General features: G+C 34.4%; 1 pseudogene; it reads left to right on the top strand.

Moving 5' to 3' along the window:
* The first annotated feature begins 8,462 nt into the window (after positions 1 to 8,462).
* Positions 8,463 to 11,024, top strand: LOC104853521 (annotated as a pseudogene).
* Positions 11,025 to 22,934: the final 11,910 nt, after the last annotated feature.

The raw sequence follows: 22,934 nt of genomic DNA, 5'->3' as shown, positions 1-22,934 counted from the left end.
AAAGAAAAGAAAAGAGTCTAGAAGATTTTAGTGGAGTTCTTGGGGGCTTCTCCACAGAGTATCATGTCATCTGCAAATAATGACAATTTGACTTCTTCCTTTCCTATCTTTATTCTTTTTTATTTTTTCTCTTGTTTAATTGCTGTGGCTAATGTTTCCAGAACTATATTGAACATGAGTGGGGGTAATGGACATCCTTGTCTTGTTCCTGATTTTAGCATGAGGGATTTCAGATTTTGACCATATAGTATGATATTGGCTGTTGGTTTTTCATAGATGGCTTCTATCAGATTGAGGTAGAGACCATCTACACCAATTTTCTGCAGGGTTTTTATCATGAATGCTTGTTGGATTTTGTTGAATGCTTTTTCTGCATCTATTGAGATGACCATATGTTTTTTATCCATGGCTCTATTAATATAGTGTATTACATTTATTGCTTTGCCTATGTTGAACCATCCCTGCATCCCTGGGATGAATCCCACTTGGTCATGGTGTATGATCTTCTTGATCTTCTGCATTCTATTTGCCAGTGTCTTAGTAAGGATTTTTGCATCTATGTTCATTAGTAAGATTGACCTGTAGTTCTGTTTTTCAGTTTGTCTATCTTTGCTTTGGGGTTCAAGGTGATGCTTGCTTCCAGAAATGAATTCAGGAGCATTGCTTCCCTTTCACTTTCACTGAAATTTACTTGAGGTAAACATATAACATACTAAATTTTAATCTTTCTTATAATTTAACGTGTTTTTAAGGCTGGCTATTTTCTTCCTGCTGCTTAGTTGTATCCTATGTGTTTAATTCACAGATTTCAGATGTCATTTTATTAAAATGTTTTATTATTTCTTATTTGATGATGGATTCTACAGTAGTTCTTAATTTTTGAGATTTTTCCAATTATGTAGTTAATCTTTGATTTATGTGTACTAAAATCAGAAGATATGTTTCTGCTCTTTTAAAATTTATTGTAACATTGTTATGACTAAATTTAGAGTGAATATTTTAGTACTGTTTTGATTTTTCTAAAAAAGAAAGTGGAATGGTGCAATGGTTGATGACCACAGACTCAGTTATTCATCATATTTTTCAAGGCTAATTTGCTGAATTTTAGCTTTTTCCAGTTAAGACTAAAGATATGTTAAAATTCCCCAACGTGATTGTGAGTTTGTCCATTCCCCTAACTGGTTCTATCAGTTTTTCCTCAAAATATTTTAAAAGTATGTTACTAAGGCATAAATATAAAAGAATTTTTACTTGTGCATATGTCTTTTATTACCTTTACTGTTTTTTCCTAGTAGCACAATTCTTTAATGGTAGATATTAAAATTTTAATTTTTAAAATCACCCTATATTATTTTTATTTTAAATTGAATTTATTGGTACATTCTAGGTAGACAGTACAATTACATTCATTACTGGGATCTTGTACCTTTGCATGCCAAGTCTTGGTTCTCATATTGTCCCCTTGTCCCCACCCTCCCTTCACCCTCTCATCCCCTCCCCACCTTCAAACACTTTAATTCCATTTTTACATTTTCTCACATTTTTTTTCCTTTTCCCTATTCCCCTTTCCCTGTCCTTCTTACTGTCCCTACACCTTTGGTCCTTTTCTTCCTATTTCATATTGCTAATTGCCCCTTTAGAATCTTGAAATCCCCCTACATTTTAATTCAAATTTACTGAATCTCTTTTTCCCCACCTTTCTGTTCACATCCCTCTCTCCCTCCCTTCCTTACCCCTCCTCTTCCTTTTGGTATAATATCCTGTACCATATTTTTTAGCATTTCTTTTCTCACTTAAATACAGAAGCATCATTGTCTTATATTCTGTATATGATAACTGTAATATTAAAATTTTTGTACATTAGTTTTGCAATTTCTTGCATTTAATTGTCCCTTTTTGGTATTAGTTATTACTAATTCACTGGCTATGTATCAATCCTTGGAAGGGCGTACTTGTTCAGGTTTGAGATGAAGATGTGGTTCTTTAGAAAGAATTTGCACTTATCTTTGTCAAGTATCTTGGGAGGATTGCTAGTTTAGCTATACTTCAAAAAGATTCGGAGTTTGAGGCATATTGGATTGTTCTGTGGTGTAAATTTAAGACACAAATCCAAGAATTGACTAGATGTGGTTCTCAAGGAAGTCCTCTTCTTCCCCACTTGCCTCTGCTCTGGACCAGTCCTCTAGAAGAGGGAGCCAAGGAGGCTTGACCTTGAGCTGTTTTACACTAACCCAGTAGTTAGTGGTTTGGGGTTAGAATTTGTGGATAGAAGGGAAACCAGGGCTTGTCTTCAGTACCCAGGTCCTCAGAGACATGAAAAAGCAACAGCTGTGTGCCAATCAAAAGCAACTGAGATGCACTGATTACTTCACTAGCTCCAACCCTTCGTTTCAGTTTTGGTAATTCTGAACAATTTTGTCAAGGCTTCCATGATTTTAAGAAGAATTTTAAATAATTTTATTAGTGTTTAGCAGAATGATAGGTCTAAACAAACTAAATTTTTCTCAGAGATAGAATACTGTATGTTTCAGGGTTCAAAGAGTCATTTGACATTTAAAATGCAATGATATATTTAAAGTATGAATGGTAAAATCTAGAAAAATATTAAATTATGTGTATAGAAAACAAAATAATACTTAGTAAAGTTCAGTAGTAATTTCTGTTAAAATATACCAGTATAAAAAATTGTTTGAAGTAAAGTAGTAATAGAAGAATAATTTTCTAATAAGACAAAAATATATTTCTAAAACCAAAAGTTAAAATCATGACTAAGTCATATAACACTGAAGGAATTTTACAATTTGGAATTCACCAAATTATAAAAATAATTTCGCATGTAAGAAATTATCACTTTAGTAACCAAAAGATAATTTATTTAATCAATCGCATTAGAATGATTGATTAACTTTAGAAAGGAAATAAAACCTGTTTTATATCATATCATACAAAAAATATACCATGCATGTGTGAAGATTTAGCTATAACTTCATTTAAGTGTTCAAGATCAAACCTCAAAAATACTAGAAAAAAAGAATGACTTAATATCATCATGGAACTTTGGAAATCTTTCTGAGCATAATTCCAAAGGTAAATACCTTGAAGTAAAACATTGAAAGAACTGATACTTTAAACATCTTTAAGAAACTACCTTAACAAAGTTGAAATACTATGATTAAGCTGGGAAACAAAAAAATGTTTGCAAAAAACTAACAGACAACATTCTAGCTGCTCCTCAATCTACAAGGTTACCATAGCAAACACCACAGCCTACGTGGCTAAAACAGTAGTAATTTGCTTTTCACAGTTCTGGAGGCTGGTCAAGATCAAAGTTCCAGCAAGGTTGGATTCTTCTGAGACCTCTCTTTGGCTTGTGGTGGGCCCCTTCTCATGTTTTCATGTGGCTTTTCTCTACATACATATCCTTAACGTGTCTTCTTCTTCTTATAATGACATGAGTCTTTTGGAATTAGGGCTCCAACCTTTTGAGTCGTTTAATTCCAATAGCTGTCTTCAAATACTATTCATTAGGGCTTAGGGCCTCGACATATGAGGGGAAACATTAGCCTACAGTGGTTGCTATCTTTTTAAATAAATTTCTACAATCAATAAAGAAAATATGAAAACCACAATTATATGGACATAGGAAAAAAAATAGAAAATCCACTGGAAAAAAATCCACAGATGCTCAGTTAGCCAAGGAGAATGATACAGTTTACTTGTAATCAAGGCATGGCTTACTAAACTCTCAGCAATGCAACATTTTTTTCTATCAGATTAGAACAAATTGAAATATTAATAATTAATAAACTAAGAGAAGAATTATTGATTAGTTTTCATGTCAAAATTTAACTATCTTCTATTAACTCAGAGTTAAGACTGTATTTACATTTTGGATGTGTACAAATAATTGACAGAAAATTCTTATTTATAGCTGAGTTAGCCACAGCTAGAAGGTACATTACGGATGATGAGAAAATTTGGAATCTAAGGTATTAGTTTCTTTTTAAGCTTTTTAATAAAAAAATCCACTCCGTAATTTAAGTATGAAAATATTGACTAAAAGAAAAAATTCGGGCCAGGAATTTAGCTCAGTGGCTCTGCCACCTGCCTCACAAGAGCAAGGTCCTAAGTTTGACGCTGGGTACCAAAAAAAAAAAAAAAAAGACAAGGTAATTGCTTTTTTAAAAGTGCATTTCAGAGAAGATGATTTCTTAAATTGATAGGGAAATTAAAATACATGGTACATAAATGTAAGAGGGCCAGTCAATGGAAATACCACCTAATGGAAAATTAATAAGCATACAGGAAAGAAGAAGGCAGTACACTTGATTTATGACGAACAGCAATGATCATTTAAGCTTATAAATCAAACAGGAAAGTTTACAATTCATAACAAAAGAGCTTGTGATACTTCTAATTTAAGGACTATAATTAATCATAAAATATTTATACCTAGTCAAAAGTCATTTAGTTGAGGGTTAGGTACATAATGTGAAATATCTATAAAAAAGAAGACTCCCTGAGAATGAGGTCATTCAATGAAGTTAAAGGCCCACATTCTCTTGAGAAGCTTCTGGAATAATCCCAGATGACCTTTGCCTCATGGAACCACTTAATTGTGTAGAAAACATCATTAAGTGACCATTCTAACTCTCACTATGCTGTAAGGTTAGTTTATTGGCAACTCATAGTGTGAGTGATACATTCATATTTATGTCACAAAAGCCAAAGAAGTTGTCAATGTAAGATAAATATTTGCTTTAAAAATAAACTTTGGGGATTACATATTTGATTAATGATTTAGTCATCATTTTAAGTATTAAAAAACTATACATTCCAGATGACTCATATTAATCTTTAAAAGTGTTTACTCTGAGAGAAAGGGTATACAGCAATTGGCAGATGCTTTTATTCCCTGGTCAATTGAAAATATTGAGAATAAATTAGAATGTCATCAGGCCAGTCCTATGAAAAGTTCTTCGGATATTCAAGTAATAATATCCAAATTGTAAGCGCTTCACCTGAAATAATATTTCCTTTCATATCAACATTTATTATATGGTTGATTTATCCAGAGGTGTGTCTGTAATATTTCATATGAGCCTATCATATGCCATTAAAATATTTAAACTGTAACTGTAACCATGAATTAGTATCCATGGGAGTAATTATCTACAGTCAATTAATACCATATGTCAGCTATAAATCATATTTTAATTTTAAGACACAGGTTGCTTAGCTTATGATAGTCACTATGAGGAGATAATATCCTGGAATTTCAGTATTGTTAAAAATTCAAATATTTTCATTTCCCAGTGGAAATTTCCCTTAGTTAATTTTTTTAGGGAAACAGTTTATTAATATAAGGTAAACGTGGGCCTGGGGATTTAGTTCAGCAGTTCGGTGGCCTGCCTTGCAAGTGCAAGGACCCGAGTTCGATCCCCAGTACAAACAACAACAACAACAACAACGACAACAAAAAAATAATAAATCACCACACACCTTAATAAGAAGACTTTCTATTATTTCTCAAATCCCATGCATTGATTGGTTCTTCAACTTCACATGATGTTTTCTTAAATTGTAGTTTTCTGCATGCTGGATGGGTGAGGCTGTCCAAAATGTCACATTCACCTGCCTAGCAGTGTATGCTGGCTCTTGGCTGGGAGTTAAGCAGGCTAACAACCAAAGCACTTGCTTTGCACATGGCCTCTTATTAGACTTGGCTTTTATCAACATGATTGTTAATTCCAAGTGAGAGCATGCCAAAGCAAAAGAGGCACAAAAAAGAAGCTGCTCAACCAGTATCATTCCTAGAACTGACAGAACATCACTTTGGTGATATTCTATCTAACAGCCATGCACCAAACTATTAAGAATGGTGCAAAGAAACAAACTCTGTCTCTTGATAGGAGAAATGTAGGGTCACGTTTCAGGAGAGGATATGAGATTAAAGTGATTTGTATGACGATCTATGGAAAATACAATCTGCAATTGCCACTGTTAACACAACTAAGTGAGAGAGCTATCAGGTACTGTTCAAATTGAGAACTTTAAGAGTCTGCATGCAGCACTATTGGACCTATGTAAATTTTACTCAAGTTCTCTGAAACATATTATAGCAAGTATAAAAATCTCATATTTAGCACCATGTGTCTGATTCTTTTGAAGTGATTTATGCACATTTATTTAATCCTAGTAAGTTTGATTAAGATAAATGGTATTATTATTCCTATTTGAAAGGAGACAAAGGTGAAATTTTAAAAAAAAATCAAAGAACTTGCACAAGGTGAGCAGAGGAATTGGCAGTGGAAATTTGAACCATTTTCTATTTCTTCCTAACAAATTTCCACAAACCTATTGGCCTTCCACAATACACATTACCTAGATCACAGTAGCTGTAGATCAGAAGTAAGCTGAATTCTCTGTTCAAAACCTGAAGTCAGGGCACTGGCTGAGGTTCCACCTGAAATTCAAGGGCTTTTTTTAAGCTCATAGGTCATTGGAAGAATTTGTGTCCTTGCGTGCAGAAAACTAAGTTTTCTTCTAGCTAATAGGGAATACTATCAGCAACTAGAGGCCACCATCAATTTCTGGTCACATTTCACAGGACAGATGCTTGCTTTGATCAAGGCTCGCCAAATGAGCTCTCTGACTTCCCTGTCTGTGACCCGCTGGAGAAATTTCAGCTCTCCTGGACGAATTCCCTGCTTTACCACCAGAAAGGGGAACTGAATTCTATCCACAAAAATCCCCTCATAGCAGGAGTTTGATTACTGTTTGACTGAACATGTAGGGAAGATGTGAGTACATTAGAGACTAGGAAATTGGAAGGATGGAGAAATTTAGAATTCTGCTACTCCCAAAGTAGTAAGTAGCATGACATAGATGTAGGAGAAATTATATAGGACTCATAGACCTGCCCTGTCAGTCTATATCCATAACCTATACTTCAGTGTTTGTAGAGTGATTTGTATCCCTTCTGCCTAAGAGTTACCTGATGTGTTTATTAAAAATAGAGATTGAAAATTTAATTAGACTTATTCATGTAACACAGATCTCAGGTTCACAGAAATGAGTTGAGCATAATCCTCACTCAGTGATATGAAATCATCATTTTCCATTTATGAGATGCAATTTTGTATTACATGAATTTTTTTCCTCTTCAGGCCCATTCTTATTAATACTCCCAAGCCCCATAATCATAGCTACTCTAATACTGTATACTTGAGATTGTCCTGTTAATCCCCTCCTATATGTTTACTAATTACATTCACATCTTTGAAAAATATATGTTTTTGTGCATATTTTATTAGTTTTTTTCTAATATGACTTTGGGCTATCAATTTCATCTGGTTTCTTTTTACTCCACTGGTCACTTTCACTTTCTGACTGTGGCAAATTGTCTGTCCTACCCGGAATCACATTCTGCTCATGGACTCCTCTGGGGATGGAAATCTGGATTCTCTCCAACTTCTTGTGATCACATCCTTTATTCTCTTATGTGTGAGCATTTGATACATCCAGGAATGGATGTGCTGTGTTACACAGTACAGTACATACATACTGAATTTCATTAAGTGCTGTCAGAGTTGTCTCCAGAAATCCTGCACTAATCATAACTCCCCAACAGGAGTGCTTGAAAACTGTTTTTTTTTTTTCTCCATAGCAAGTATTTAAAAAAACTTTTGGCATCCAACTGAGTTTTAAAAGAAATCATGTTAGTTAAACAACATTAATTTGGCTGTTAGTGAGGTTGGATATTTCTTTGTATAACTTGCTCCATGTTTGAATATTTTGTCCTTTCTTGCTGTTTTCTATAAATTATTATAAACTTTTGAGTCATTTGAAGTTTTAAAGATAGAAAATGCCTTATTTTGATACCTATTTCTTTTATTTTGTCTTTGATGTTCTTTGTTAATATCCTTTGTTGAAAACTATTTTATCAAATTCCTGAATGTTTATATGTTTATTCCCAGTCAGAAAGTTATACATTTTATTTCCTTCTACTTTTAAATTTATATATGTGCCTTTTATAGCTCGGTCTACAATTCATTTGGATTTATATCTGGTGTGAAATAGGGATCTAACTTTCTATCTTCCCCATATGATTATACCTCATTCTTTACTGAATTGTTTCTCATTTCCAAGACTTGTACAGGACAATTTCACTGAGTTGTGACATACATAAAAGGCTGAACTCAGAGTTCTCTATGCTGTTCAATATGCCTGGTAGTTGCTCTACCAGTATCACAGTATATCAATTAGTGTGGTTTTATGTGTTAGTCATATCTAATGAAGCTCCCTTTCTTTGCTTTTCCCAAGGAAACAACTTTTCTTGGAACTCTATTCATTTATACACAATTTAGAATCCACTTGCAAATTTCAAAAACAGACTTACAAAGTTGCTTCAGTGTCTCAGACCTGCTTATGTCGCATACACTGTGCACTACTTAGCCAAGATGCCAGAGGAGACCCACACCCAATACCAACCTGTGGAGGAGGAGGAGGTGGAGACATTAGCCTTCCAAGCAGAAATTGCCCAGTTGATGTCACTGATCATCAACACTTTCTACTTGAACAGAGACCTTCCTGAAGGAGCTGATTTCAAATTTGTCAGATGCTCTGGACAAAAATAGGTATAAAGCCTTACAAATCCCAGTAAACTTGACTCTGGCAAGGAACTGCACATTAATCTTATCTCAAACAAGCAAGATCACACCTCACGATCATGGATCGGATGACCAAGGCCAACTTGATAAATAACCTGGGCACCATCAACAAGTCAGAGATAAAGACCTTCATGGAGTCTTTTCAGGTTGCTACTGACAACTCCATGATTGGACATTTCAGTGTGGGATTCTACTTTGTGTACTTGGTGGCTGAGAAAGTTATTGATCACCAAGTATAACGATGATGAGCAGTATGCCCGGGAATCTTCCGCAGGAGGGTCCTTCACAGTGAGGATTGACAGGTGAACCTATACACCAAGGAACAAAGGTTATCCTCCATCTGAAAGAAGATCAAGTTGAGTACTTGGAAGAAAGAAGAAGAAAAGAGATTGTGAAGAAATATTCTCAGTTTCTTGGCTATTTTTGTGGAGAAGGAATGAGATAAAGAAGTGAGTGATGATGAGGCTGAAGAAAAAGAAAGATAAAGAAAAAGAAGAAAAGGAGTCTGATGACAAACTTGAATTGGAAGATGTTGGAGAAGGAGGAGGAGGAAGAGGAAGAAGAAAGAAGGGGAGGAAGAGGAAGAAGAGGAAGAAGAGGAAAGGAGATGGAGAGGAAGAAGGAGGAGAGGAAGAAGAAGGTGACAAGAAAAAGAAGATTAAGCAAAAATACATTGTTCAAGAAGAACTGAAGAAATCGAAGCTTATTTGGACCAGAAACCCTGACAATATTATTAACGGGAAATATGGAGAGTTCTATAAGAGCTTGACCAATGATTGGGAGGATGACTTGGCAGTGAAGCATTTTTCCATGGATGGACAGTTGGAATTCAGAGCTCTTCTTTTTGTCCAATGACAAGCTCCTTTTGATCCATTTGCAAACAGAAAGAAGAAGAACAACATTCAGTTGTATGTCTGCAGAGTTTTCATCATGGATAACTGTGAGGTGCTGATCCCTGAATACCTGAATTTCATCGCAGGGGTGGTGGACTCTGAGGATATCCCTCTAAATATTTCCTGTAAAATGTTGCAACAAAGCAAAATTTTGAAAGTTATCAGAAAGAATTCGGTCAAAAAGTGCTTATAATTATGCACTGAATTGGCAGAAGATAAGGAGAGCTACAAAAACTTCTATGATCAGTTTTCTATGAATGTAAATCTTGGAATACACGAAGACTCTCAGAACAGGAAGAAGCTTTCAGAGGTGTTACAGTAGTACACATTTGCTTCTGAGGACAAGATGATTTCTCTGAAAGACTATTGCACCAGGACAAAGGATAACCAGAACATGTATTACATCACAGGTGATACTAAGGACCAGGTTGCTAATTCGGCCTTTGTGGATTGCCTTCAGAAGCATGGCTTAGAAGTGATCTATATGATTGATCCCACTGACGATTTCTGTGTCCAACAGCTGAAGGAGTCTGAAGGAAAATCTTTAGTGTCAGTCACCACAGAGGGCTTGGAGCTTGCAGAGATGAAGAGTAGAAAAAGAAACAGAATGAGACAAAGACAAAGTTTGAAAACCTCTGCAAGATCATGAAAGATATCTTGGAGAAAAACATTGAAAAGGTGGTTGTGTCAAAACTATTGGTGATATTGTTTTCTTTTCCCTTATTACCTTTCCCCTACCCTTCCCATTTTCCCTACACCTTTAGCCCTTTTCTTCCTATTTCATATGGTCAATTATCTCATTAGGATCTTATGTACTATTATAGCTTTTCACACCAGAGACACTATTCAGTATTTACACATGGAAATAAAGTGTTTGTAAATGGGGAGGGGAGGGGGGGAAGGGAGGGCATGGACAAGGGGAAAGAAATGAGAACCAAGACCTGTCATGTAAAGGTACAAGATCCCAATAATGAATGTAATTGTACTGAATACCTAAAATGTACCAATAAGTTCAATAAAAAGAAAAAACTACTGGTGACCTCCCCATGCTGTATTGTCACAAGCACATACAGCTGGACAGAAAACATGGAGAGAATCATGAAAGCCCAAGCCCTAAGAGATAACTCAATGATGGATTACATGTCAGGAAAAGAAGCACCCGGAGATCAACCCTGACCACTCCATCATTGAGACTTTGGGGCAAAAGGCCGAGGCCAGCAAGAATGACAAGTCTATAAAGGCTCTGGTCATCTTGCTTTATGAAATGGAGCTCCTGTCCTCTGTCTTCAGTCTGGAAGACACCCAGACATATGTGAACAGGATTTATAGGATAATCAAGCCGGGTCTTGGCATTGATGAGGATGATCCCACTGCTGATGGAACCACTGCTGCTGTCACTGTTGAGATGCTGCCCCTTGAAGGATATGACAATGAGTCATGCACGGAAGAAGTCCACTAAGCTCTGCGCAAAGAATGATTTGGATGTATGCTCAGTACTCTACCTTCATTCCCACTGATAATACATTTTCTAGGATATTTTTGTTAACATTTAAGTCCATGTGTCATGTCAACTACTTAAGGGGAAGATAAGATTCCTTTTCACTAGTAAGTGGTACTGTGATACTTTAGGCACTAAAGTAGAGCTAGAATGCTTTTTCACCTTGGTTTATTTTAACAGGTTGAGATATTTGTGGTAAGATATGTAACTTACTGTTAACTTTGTGAGGTCCAAAGTGTTTAGTTATCAAGCCAGATTCCTTAGTAGACCAAATCTTCTGTCTCTGAAGTTTGAGATATCTTGATGTTTAAAGGAATATTTGTTATAACAGTGTGAGTTTTATCTCTTACGATGTACCTTTTAATAACCTTTTCCCTGTAGAGTTTTAGTTCCACATGTACTAGGCTTCTAGCAATAAGTTAAACTGAAACCTCTTGATGGCAGAAACTCCGTGGGACTTGTTTTCCAAAGGGAAAAAAAAAGTATCGTTCAGAGGAATAAACTAAACTTCCTCAGTATACAGTGCTGTACGAAAAATTATTTGGAATAAGGCCTGTGAGTGGAAATGGAGTGCCCAGGTAACATTCTGCTTTAAGAGGCAACAAATACAGGTAAGTTAAAAAAGAAAAAAAAAAAGATTCCCTGGGAATTGCTAGCATGTACATCCTTTTTGAAATGTTCGAAAATTTTGTATTGAATGTTTTGATAATTATTTAGGCTTCTCCTTAGACCATTTTTGTTTTAAGTTTTATTTTTTTGCCCTGTGACTTGCATCAAATTTTCCACTATTCTTTCTGCTGCTCATTTCTGTTGTAAGTATTTTTATTTGTTTTATTGGTGTTTTGGAAGAGGTGTTAGTGATTTAATAACATTGCTGAACTCTCATTTTCTAATTGTAACAAAGAATGTGTTCAGCAGGACTCTTAGGAACAATGTTAGATAATAAACAACAAAGGAGAGAAACTTATTGAGGCCCTTGCACAACGACCTGAATTAGACATACCTTTTAAAGGAAAAAAAAAAAGAAATAAAAGGAAATGCATCACAGATTCCAAAACTTTTCTACTTAAATTTGCTACACACATATCATTTTTTCAATATATTATTTATATGTGGTGATAAAACAAACATTTTATATTTCCATAACACAAGATTCTGTAACACACTGTGAATGTTTTTAGTATTTATGAAATTTAAAAAAAACTGTTATATATAGTTCTGTTTTTTCACATAAACATTTTTGCTTTATTGATTCTTTAAAAAATATGGTTAAGTGTTTAACAATTTTATTTTTACTGTTATACTTGTAGCATATGATATACATATAGAACAGGGAACAAATCATCGTTCTACAGTTTAATAAATGTTCATGAAGTGAAAACATTGTTAGAAATAGCAATCGGATGAAGAAATATAAAAATAAGCATATTTTTGAATGTTTAGATTATTTCTAATTTTCCAACACATAAAACTTTATTTATAGTCCTGATTTTATTTCCTTTGGAAAGAGTCCTAGAAATTGAGCTATGAGTTAAATAACATGAAAAATTTTAAAGTTCTTTATGTGTATTGGTAAATGCCTTTTGGAAAAGATTGAATCATTTAATAATCTAATAAAATAAACTATAGAAGGGCCTTTGTACCATTCACTGTGAAAGACTGTAGACCACCTTTTTTGGTTAATATTTTCCAATTGGATGGGTTTTTTAAATCTTATGATTGTTACAATTTTTGTTGCAAAAATGTGCTTTTGGCATCTTTTACTCTATCTCTCTTCTTCTCCTATTCATTTTTTACTAGAGTGCTAGTGATTTGTAAATTTAAAGATAGCTTATATATTAGCAATTTTAGCCTTGAATAATACCTGTTATAAGTAGCTTTCTACTTCTATTGCTTTTAAACTTCTAAACAGTTAAGTATTTGTTTTATTTTTTCAAATTTATTTGTACAACTATTTTGTCTTTAAGTAGGTCTATAAAATTTAATTACTCTATATTTATCTATCTATCCTGTATATCTGTTTGTCTCTATGTCTGTCTATTCATCTAGCTCAGTCTCCCACCACAAGAGATCAAGATTTTTAAATCTTTCTTTCAGCACCCATATTCATATTGCTAAGTTGTAGATGTACGACTTTTTGATTTTTTAACATCAATCATTACCTTTTGATTCTAGGTATGCAGATAAGAGGGTACAGATTTATTTCTCTTTCACGGCTCCACCCTGTCGACAAACATGCTGACACCAATACAGTAATAATACTCTTCAGTCAATATTCAGAGCACATGATCATGACTGTCCAATGATACTCATGGCTGAGCCATAGACAGTTATTATTATATCTACTCTTTTCTACAACCTTTAGTTTCTCCTAGAGTTAGTAATTTCTTGCTTTTTCTTTACTTACTTTTCTACATCATATCTAACTCTCCTCGAATTGTATTAATTTCTTCCTTATCTCTTAAACATTACAGAATGCTGTCAATTTAATTCGCCACCAGGCTTCCCCAAGCCTCTGAGCAGCTGCAGTCTGCACATCTCCTCCCATAGCCTGCTGTGCAGGAACCGTGCTCAAGGGCTTTTCATGCACCTTATTCCACATGGATTCCCAATCTCTACAATGTATTTCCAGCACAGTTTTCTGGACTTGACTCTGTGTTTATTCTTTCCTTATTAAATCCCTTGTTTTGATTGACTTCTGCCCTGAAATGCACATATCTTAGATGATCCACATTCTACCTTCACACTTGGATGATGTTCTGACTACATGAACAATTTCTAGCCCCAAATAATGAGAGAGTTATACATCTATGCATTTTCTTAACTCAACTCACAGATAATCTGGCCACCAGATTATATGTTCTGAAAAAGAGATCAGAAAGTCCTTTCTCGTGAAATCTTGACCAGCTCAAGAGTAAAAATGAAGATACAGACATCTGGACTTCCTAGTAAAATGGAAGAGACTGACCAGAAAATCTGTACATAGGGATCTTAATTGTAACCTTTGCTGTAGGGTAACAGAGTGAATAGCTTTAATTGTTGTTGATATTTTTGTTGTTGAAGAATCCATGATGTACATACTTTTAGGTTCCTCTTCATTATTCAGTGTTCCACAGAAAAGAATCTTTACTCTTTCACCAGCCAATATTCTGCAATTCCAATGAGGGAGCAAAGGAGAAATTTCTTAGCACAGGGTGTGTTCACTTCCCTGAATCAGACTGTGAGTGGCATAATAAGCCTGCCTACAATACAGAGGGTGTACTTCAATCTACTTGGTGGAAAACACTTAATGTGCTCTTTGCAGAGACTGTAGACACAACTCACTGTCAGGTAAAAAAGGGGGAGATTCTTGGCTACCTTTCATAGTATTCCTGATTAGAAACAAGTGTTTCTTGACACAGAATTTCACCTCATCCCACTCTTTTTACTTCTAACCTTACTGTGACTTCCTGGAGTAACTGGTGCCACTGAGCCTTGGGGATCTGCAGAACAAATCAAGTTGCTTCTTACTTTCCTCTACTGCTACAGCAACTGTTTTTTTTTTAATTTACCTAATCAGTCATAAATAATCCTTTTGCCCCATAGCATCCAAATGTTGATGTCTTCCTTACTCCTCTTGTACTTGTCCTCATATGTTTTCTTTTTATTTAAAAATCTGTATGATTTTATTCAATATTGGAAAGAAATGGAGGCAAATATTCCAAATCTCTCCTAATATTGTTTAATATAGTAATATTTCACTTTTATAAGTGGCACTTTTTAAACATTTCTTTGAAGATGCTCTCCTTCATTTTCATGCTTAGGTGTCTTTCTGTAATCCTGAGTCACTTACATATCCACTCATGTTCTCAAATACATTTTTTATTTTATACATAGTTAATTTTTAAACACACCTGGACTTATTGCTAGGTATATGTTCTTCAAATATTAAGCCAGTCTCTCACACCAATTATTGAATAATCATTACCTATTACTCGATAATGCTTTAGTTATTATCATTCAATTATCATAAATGCTAAGATCTGTTTAGGAATGCTTTTTCTAATTTATAGATGTATTGATTTACTATGACAGCTGTATCATTGTAGTCCATCACAGAGTGATATGATGACTTTGTTTAAAAAAAATAAACAAAAGCAAATCTTAAGTTTATATTTCCTGGGAGATAAGTAAGATAATTAGGTGCTAAACATGTTTAAATTCTATTTAGAACACAAAAGAAAATTTCCATTATAAAATCTCCCTGATCTTTAACTAACAATTTTAAAAATACAGCTTTCAAATTTGAATTTGGTGAATTCATTTGTAGATATTTTACTGAGTGGAAGAACAGTGAGTTCAATATAATTAGCAGTAACCTGGTGCTTAATTCTCTTAGAATTTATTTAACCTTCAATTGTTACATTTTCATTTAGTCCTTCAGGTTCATAGGGTTTTAATTTTACTTGATGTTTTTGTTTAATTTCTTTATTAATACTGAGTCAAATATTTTTCTACTCTGTGACAGGAGTTACAGTGCTGACATTTACATTAAAAGCTTTGTTAAAATGAATTAGATATGAAGCTGTCTGAGAAAAATAAAATTTTAATTTTATGCCAAATTGTAATATTTAGTGATTCATAATCTTGTCAAAATATCTACCAGAAAGTAATCATAACAATCAGAACAAATAGTTATGACAAATGTACAAATTAGTAAACTTGGAAAGTTCTTACCAATAAAGCATTTCACTATTTTGATATTCAATTTTTGGGGGGGTTCTGCAGATGGAACTTGGGTCCTTGTGAGGTGGTAGAAACTTTGAGCTAAATCCCCAGCCCGATATTAAATTTTTAATGAAGCGTGGTCAGTTGAATACATTGGGTGATTTTTAAAAACCTGAACATTGTGTGATTATGGACCTTTAAGTCCTTAGAATCAAATTAATTGATTTTTTTCAGTACAATGATTTCCTATTTTGATCTTTTATTAAAATAATATAAACAGTATAAAATTAAAAGACCAGAGTAAAATTATCATTAGAAAGTTTTAAAATTACTACAATTTTACCTCTCAAAATAAGGACCACTAGCACCGGTTCTAGTCCTCGCAGAAGGATGAAGGAAAAGGAGATGCAAATGGAGCCAGTGCAATGGCCGTGGGCATCCACCCTGTACCTTGGCTTCTCATACGGCTCCTGCACTGAGGTCACCAGCAGGACGGGGGTGGTGACACTAGCAAATGGGTTGGGCTTTTCACAGCCCAACTGGGACAGGCAGTGGAGTGAAAGGGGACGGGTCTGGGAAGGCGACTGATGGTAGCCAACAAGGCTGTGGCCCACTCACTTGAACAGTATGCTCCATAATTTCACCTGACTCAGTCATCTTTATGCATTTATTTTTAATACAAATCATATGGTTTGTCATCTTCCTTTGGTGTGCCTTTGCTTGCCCCTGCCCTTCTTCCACTAGGGCCCCATGTAACTCTCAGTCTTGTTGCCATGCAGCGAGTCGACTCCCTTTGGCTGGTGCTTCGACTTTGCACAGGAGAGGGTCTAGAAACCTGGACTCACCCCAAGTGATGGCTCTAAACGTGTCTCATTTCTAAAGAGTAAATTCTTCACTTCTTCATCATCTCTGTAGTGTCTAAAACTTCAGTTCCATAGACATTTATTACAGTATGAAGTGCCTACCAGGAGCCAAGCACCATATATCAGCTGAATAATCTGTTGTACAATGAGAGTCAAATTCTTCTGATTAGATCATAACTGTAACTTTAACTTCTCCAGTCTACATATCATAGTCAGTTTGGTTAAGTTTCTGCTAGTGTTTGCTAATCTTTGTTTGTATTATGTTATAAATTACAATCCTCCCAGGGATAGAATAAATGATATCATAAATGATTTTTAAGAATTATTTTATCATTAGGATAGAGTTGACTTAGCTATTATAACACTTGAACAATCTTAGCCAAAAAATTATAGAAAACCATTTCTATACATATTTAATCTTTTTTCAGCAAAAGCAATATTGTTGCTTAAAATAACATAAGGTCATACATAACGACCAGTGCAAACTGGCTACACCTGTACTTTGATCCTATAAAAAGGGCAAGCTTAACTAACATTTAAGCATGTGTTAAACCTTGCCTATATTTTTTCAGAATTAATGGAAATGCAAACTTTGCATGGAGCCAAATCTCTGGGTGTGATTCTGCCAAGAAAAATAGATCTTTGAAGAGCAAAAACAGGTGGGATACAAATGTCCTTCTAAAAGTCATTCAGTCATAACGTACTCAATAAAAGCACTATGATGCTTAATTGCTGCAAACCCGGAAGTTATTTTTCAATACCAAGGATGTGGTCTATTCTAACTAAATTTTATCTCTCTGCAAATTAAAAACATGCTGAGATTCCATCTCACTCCAGATAGAATGGCTATGATCAAGAAATCAACCAATAACAAATGCTGGAGGGGCTAAGGGGAAAAAGGAACCCTTCTTCACTGCTAATGGGAGTGTAGGCTGATGCATTCACTGTGGAAATCAGTGTAGAGATTCTTCACAAAACTAAGACTAGAGGTTGAATTTGACCCAGTTATGCTCTTTCTCGGTATTGTCCCAAAAGAATTAAAAGCATCATAGTACAACAATATATACACACCCACATTCATAGCAGCATGGTTTGTAATATCTAAATCTTGGAAACAGCCCATATGCCTATCAACCAATGAATAAAGAGGATGTGGGGTTTTTTTTTATACAATGGAGTACTGCTCAGCCATAAAGAAGGATAAACTTGAGACATTGTTGTGAATCCCTGCAGCTTAAAATTGTGCCTGAATCAGCACAAAGGTAAAAATGTTAATAAAGAGAATTATTTATTTATGGAAAAACTATACTAGATACATGAAGGGGCCTAATCCTAGTTCATATTTAAAAGATTTAAAATGACTTAAAATGAAAACATATTACTAAAATACTCCTCTCAAACTAGACTAAAAGAAAGGGTTTTAGAACTTAACAAATTGGTTCCCCTACCCATCTCTATGCATAATTTACTTAAGAAAAATATTTAAGTGTATCATTTCACATTCAAAAAGCAATGGAACACTGCCTATGAATTAGCGTGCAGAGCCTTCTGTCTCTTTTCTGCCCTATATTCAGTCTATAACTGAGTAGCATATCTATTAAAGTACATGAAAATTACGTGGATTTTTACTGCTTTGAAATTTGGGAATGACTCAAAAAACTCTGTACAGTAATATAGTTATGCAGTGCCAGATATCTCTATTATATATCAATTCATATTATATTTGATGGAATATATTCAAGTCCATAAGTCTTATTACTCTATTTTGGGATATCATTAAAGAATACTTTTTTTTCTAAGCAAGCTTTTTTTAAATTAAAAATCACATGCTTACCTAAGTGTGATGGTATGCACCTGTAATTCCAGCAGTCTTGGAGACAGAGGAAAGAAAATCACAAATTTCAGGTCAGCCTAGGCCATTTAGCAACTTACCATGTCCTTGCTTCAAATAAAATATTTTAAACATCACTGCTCATTCAAGAGATGCAGATGAAAACAACACTGAGATTCCACCTCACCCCACAAAGAAAAGCTACTATCAAGAAATCAACCAATAACAAATTCTGGCAGGGGTGTGGGGAGAGAGGAACCCTTCTTCATTGTTGGTGGGAGTGTAGACCGGTGCAATCACTGTGGAAAGCAGTATGGACATATCTTAAACAACTAGGATTGAAAGTCCCATTTCACCTAGCTAGTCCCCTGCTGTGTGTCTTCCCAAAAGAATTAAAAGAATCAATCATACCACAGTGATATATGCACACCATGTTTATAGCTAAAACTTGGAAGCAGCCCAATTGTCCATCAATTTGACACTGGATAAAAAGATGTTGGTGTTTTTTGTTTTTTTTTTTACTAAAATGGAGTATTACTCAGCCATAAAGAATGAGAAACTAGAGACATTTATAGCTGGGAGGATGCACATTGAGGACATAGTATTAAGTGAAATTAATAGGACACACATGTGTAAATACCATATAGTTACTTTGGTGTGATAATCTAAAAGTGTAAATAAGAACCAAAACACACAATTGATATTTTTAATAGGAAGAAAAAGTATAAAGGTATTGGGACGATAGAAGAGCTAGAGGAAAGGTAAAAATGGAAGAGGAAAAAATAAGAGAAAAGGAAAAAATGGAAACAAAGTCTTTCTAAATAGGGAAGGGGGGAGGGGGGAAGGGAGGCTAGGGGAATAGGGAAAAGTAAGAACCAAGATACTTCATGTAAAGATATAACATCCCAATGATGAATGTAATTGTATTGTATATCTAAAATCTACCAATAAAATATTTTAAAATTTAAAAAATTTAAATTTAAAAAGTCATGGAAGGTAGTTTAGTGCAAAGGCCCTGAGTTCACTCACCAGTACCACAATCAAGCAAGCAAGCAATTAAAATTGTTTCCTATAATATAAAAATCAAGAAATTCTGAATCTTCTAAAATACCTCCTTATGTTTCAGATATTATTATTACTGTATCAGTGGAAATCTTTCCTAATGTACCTATATGTGATATATATCATACACACATGCATATAAATACACACACTAAGTTTTAATACATTTCTGCCTACAAAATAGATTAACACCTACAAGGTAATGTGGGTTTCCTTGTTTTATCCCTCATCTAATGCATCCATTGTTAATGTCCCTATATTGTGTGAAATGCTAGTTTGGGGGTCAAACTGTAAATGTTATATTAAGGAAGAAATGATATTGAGTTCTTTCTCAGTATCAGTAGATCTGATTGGTAGTTTTTTTCTTTGCAGACTATTAATATGGTTATATAGTCAGCTTTGCATTACTATAATGAAATACCTGAATCTACTAAGATGTAAAGAGAAAAGCTTATTGTTCTTTTTCAAGATTGGGCAGTCCCAATGGGTTCTTGATGAGGGCAACAACCTGGCAGAGCAAACTGCTTATTATCGTGAACCAAGAAACAGAGAGAGAGAAAGGACTCATGTTCTAACAACTCCTTCAAGGACATGGCCCCAATAATATAAAGAATTCCACTGAGGTCCACCTTCTTATGGTCCCCCCTATAGCAGCACCCTGAAGACCAATCATAAAATACTTTACCTTTGCTGGGGATATTCATCTAAATCATAAGAATGGTGAATCAAAGAAATAAATTTTCTAATATTAAACCATACTTACAATCTTAAAATAAGATATCTGCTACTACATTTGTGTCTTAGAGTTTTGTAGTTTTATTCAGAAATACTGTTCATTTTGTGCACTTTTAACCCAATTTTATTACCTGTAAAAGTTATTAATTTAAATAGAGAACTACCCCACTTATGAAAATAAAAAATGGCCAAAAAATGATATTTCATACTTGCATAGATGAGCAGGTGCAATTGAGAACACTTTTCTGAGGCTCCTTCAAAAAAATATATTCCTCTATCAAAAAAAAAAAAAGATATCCTTTGCAAAGCTTCAACCCCACTGAGAAGTCTATTCCTAGACTTTTAAAAATCTTATATAAACTTAATCCTTTTGTATACAAGATGTACAAATCTCATTTTCATCACCTATAAAAAAGTTTCATTTTTGATTATTTTATTTTAAAAAGTAAAGATACAAATACATTCACAGTCCACAGAACTAGTAAAACAAGAAAACACTTAAACACTTTATGATTCTCCTTGTAACTCATGAAGCTCAACATAGGAGTTGAGTTTTCATTTTACTTGGCTCTAAAATTAACATTACCATTGCATTGAATTCCATTGTGTGCTACAAAGCTGAACTTCAAGATGTAGGATTATATGGCCATAAATTAGAATTATTTGACATGTGTCAATAAAATAACATTGCCCCATACTAAAACACTTTGGCTTTATGTCAAGTCTGAGGTCAGTATTTGTAAGAATGACATAGTCTCTTTTCTTGCCTGCTTATTGCTATGCCCTGAGGCTGTAGCAACCAGATGTCTGGCACTTTGCAATTAAAGGTCTCACAGTTTTAGCAGATAAACCCCCAATTTTTCCTTCTTTAACTCAAAGTTATACTGTTTCCATTAAACTGAGCACACCCTTTTATTAATCTAAATTTTTTCTTCCACAATCTGTTATTACTAAATGAAAAATAATAAAATAATGGCTTATTTTACATTTGAATTAATCAAATGATCAAAGTATAAATATATTTAATTTTCATTACTGCTGCTTAGATTTGTTATGCAAATCTTAAATGCTATTTGAAACTTAATCACTCCATTTAGTCTCAGCAACCTGTGAGAAATTTTCTTATCTTACTTATTTCAGAATCTCCAGTGACCTATTTATTTAAAGTGTGTGATAAATATGTTGAAAGAACAAATGAATGAATTTGAAAATTGCATCATTTGAAACCAAGTCTTTCTTAGGACTACTTCAACATTGTGATTTAAAACTAACAAACAAAAATATTTTGTCTTTACTACTGTGTTGACAGATTGTTGGCTGATTCTCTGTAAAAGAATTTGCAGTTGGACCTATTAGCATATCTAAAGAAAAGCAAATCTCATAGGTTTTCGGTATACCTTCCTGAGGTTGCCTGAGGGAGCACAGTAACTTTATCATTCGGTTCTCTTTACTATATCTTAAAATTAAAGTTTATTGTGGTTATTATGACTAACCATCTGGGTTTTATCCGAGCACTCAGAGACATTAAGGGCTCTGCTGAATGCATAATACTCTTTATTGCAGGGGGGAAATGCCCTTCACAAAAAAATATAGAAAGAGTTTTAGAACACTACCCAATGGGCAGTTGAATCCCAGAACAGTCTTATAAAAATGTGGTCAAAAGACAGAGGCCATAAAAGGACCAGCGTTCCTCAAAGACCAGCACAAAAGATTCACAAAATGAACCTGGGCCATTTTGTTGGATCAGAAAATTTAAAATCTTTTACAAATTGAAGCTTCAAAAGATCATTAATGTAAGCATGAAAAGAAGGAACATTTTGGCTAACTTTATTATGAGACATTCAGTGAAACATGAGTTCATCTTACAGGATGCGCACACACACACACACACACACACACACACATGTCACTATCTTCATTAGTCACCTTTGTAAGATGTGAGATAAACACCTCAGTATTATGAAAACTGGTAATAAAGGGAAATGAGCATTTATCTTGACTTTCCTCTATGATCTGTACCCAAAGTACACAAGAGTTAATAAAAAATAAGTTGCTCATGTGGAGCCATTCCATCTAGTGAATGAAGGAATAATAGAATTATTATTACTATCATACCATCACTAATAAACTAATAAGTCTAAGAATAAAGAAAAAAGGCAACTAGTATCACAAAATGTGAGATAAGGAGGCACTGCTGCCTGATGGTAAAAGAATAGAACACTATCCAGAATGTTGTCTTGCAAAGTCACTAATTTTGAATCTGATCAAGTCTTCATTCTGGTAGATGACCAGTGTACGGGAAGCACGGGAGAAGAAAGAACCTACTAAATACATTCAGGGAATGCAGTTAGCAGGTGCTGCTGTACTCTAGACCAGTGCTTCTCAAAGTCCAGTCCCTGGATCTAAAGGGTTGGAAACTGTGATTTCCTTATGATGAGATAAAGAGCTAGTGTGAGGATGTGAATTGACCACATCCCTACACCTCCCCTTTAGCTCAGCCAAAGGAAGATGTTATCCTGGGACAGCCTGCTTCTGTCACACAGATCTGCACATTCACTAACACAGAGCTACTGCACAGAAGCACTAGCTTCTTCTAAAATTATATACGTATATATAACAAAGCAATGAAACTACAGGCTTAAAAGTCTTATTAGCATTATCAACTAATACATT

Source organism: Fukomys damarensis, unplaced genomic scaffold, assembly GCF_012274545.1.
Source record: "Fukomys damarensis isolate Sample0158 unplaced genomic scaffold, DMR_v1.0_HiC HiC_scaffold_5, whole genome shotgun sequence".
Taxonomy (NCBI): domain Eukaryota; kingdom Metazoa; phylum Chordata; class Mammalia; order Rodentia; family Bathyergidae; genus Fukomys; species Fukomys damarensis.
This window is presented reverse-complemented; position numbering and strand designations above follow the sequence as displayed.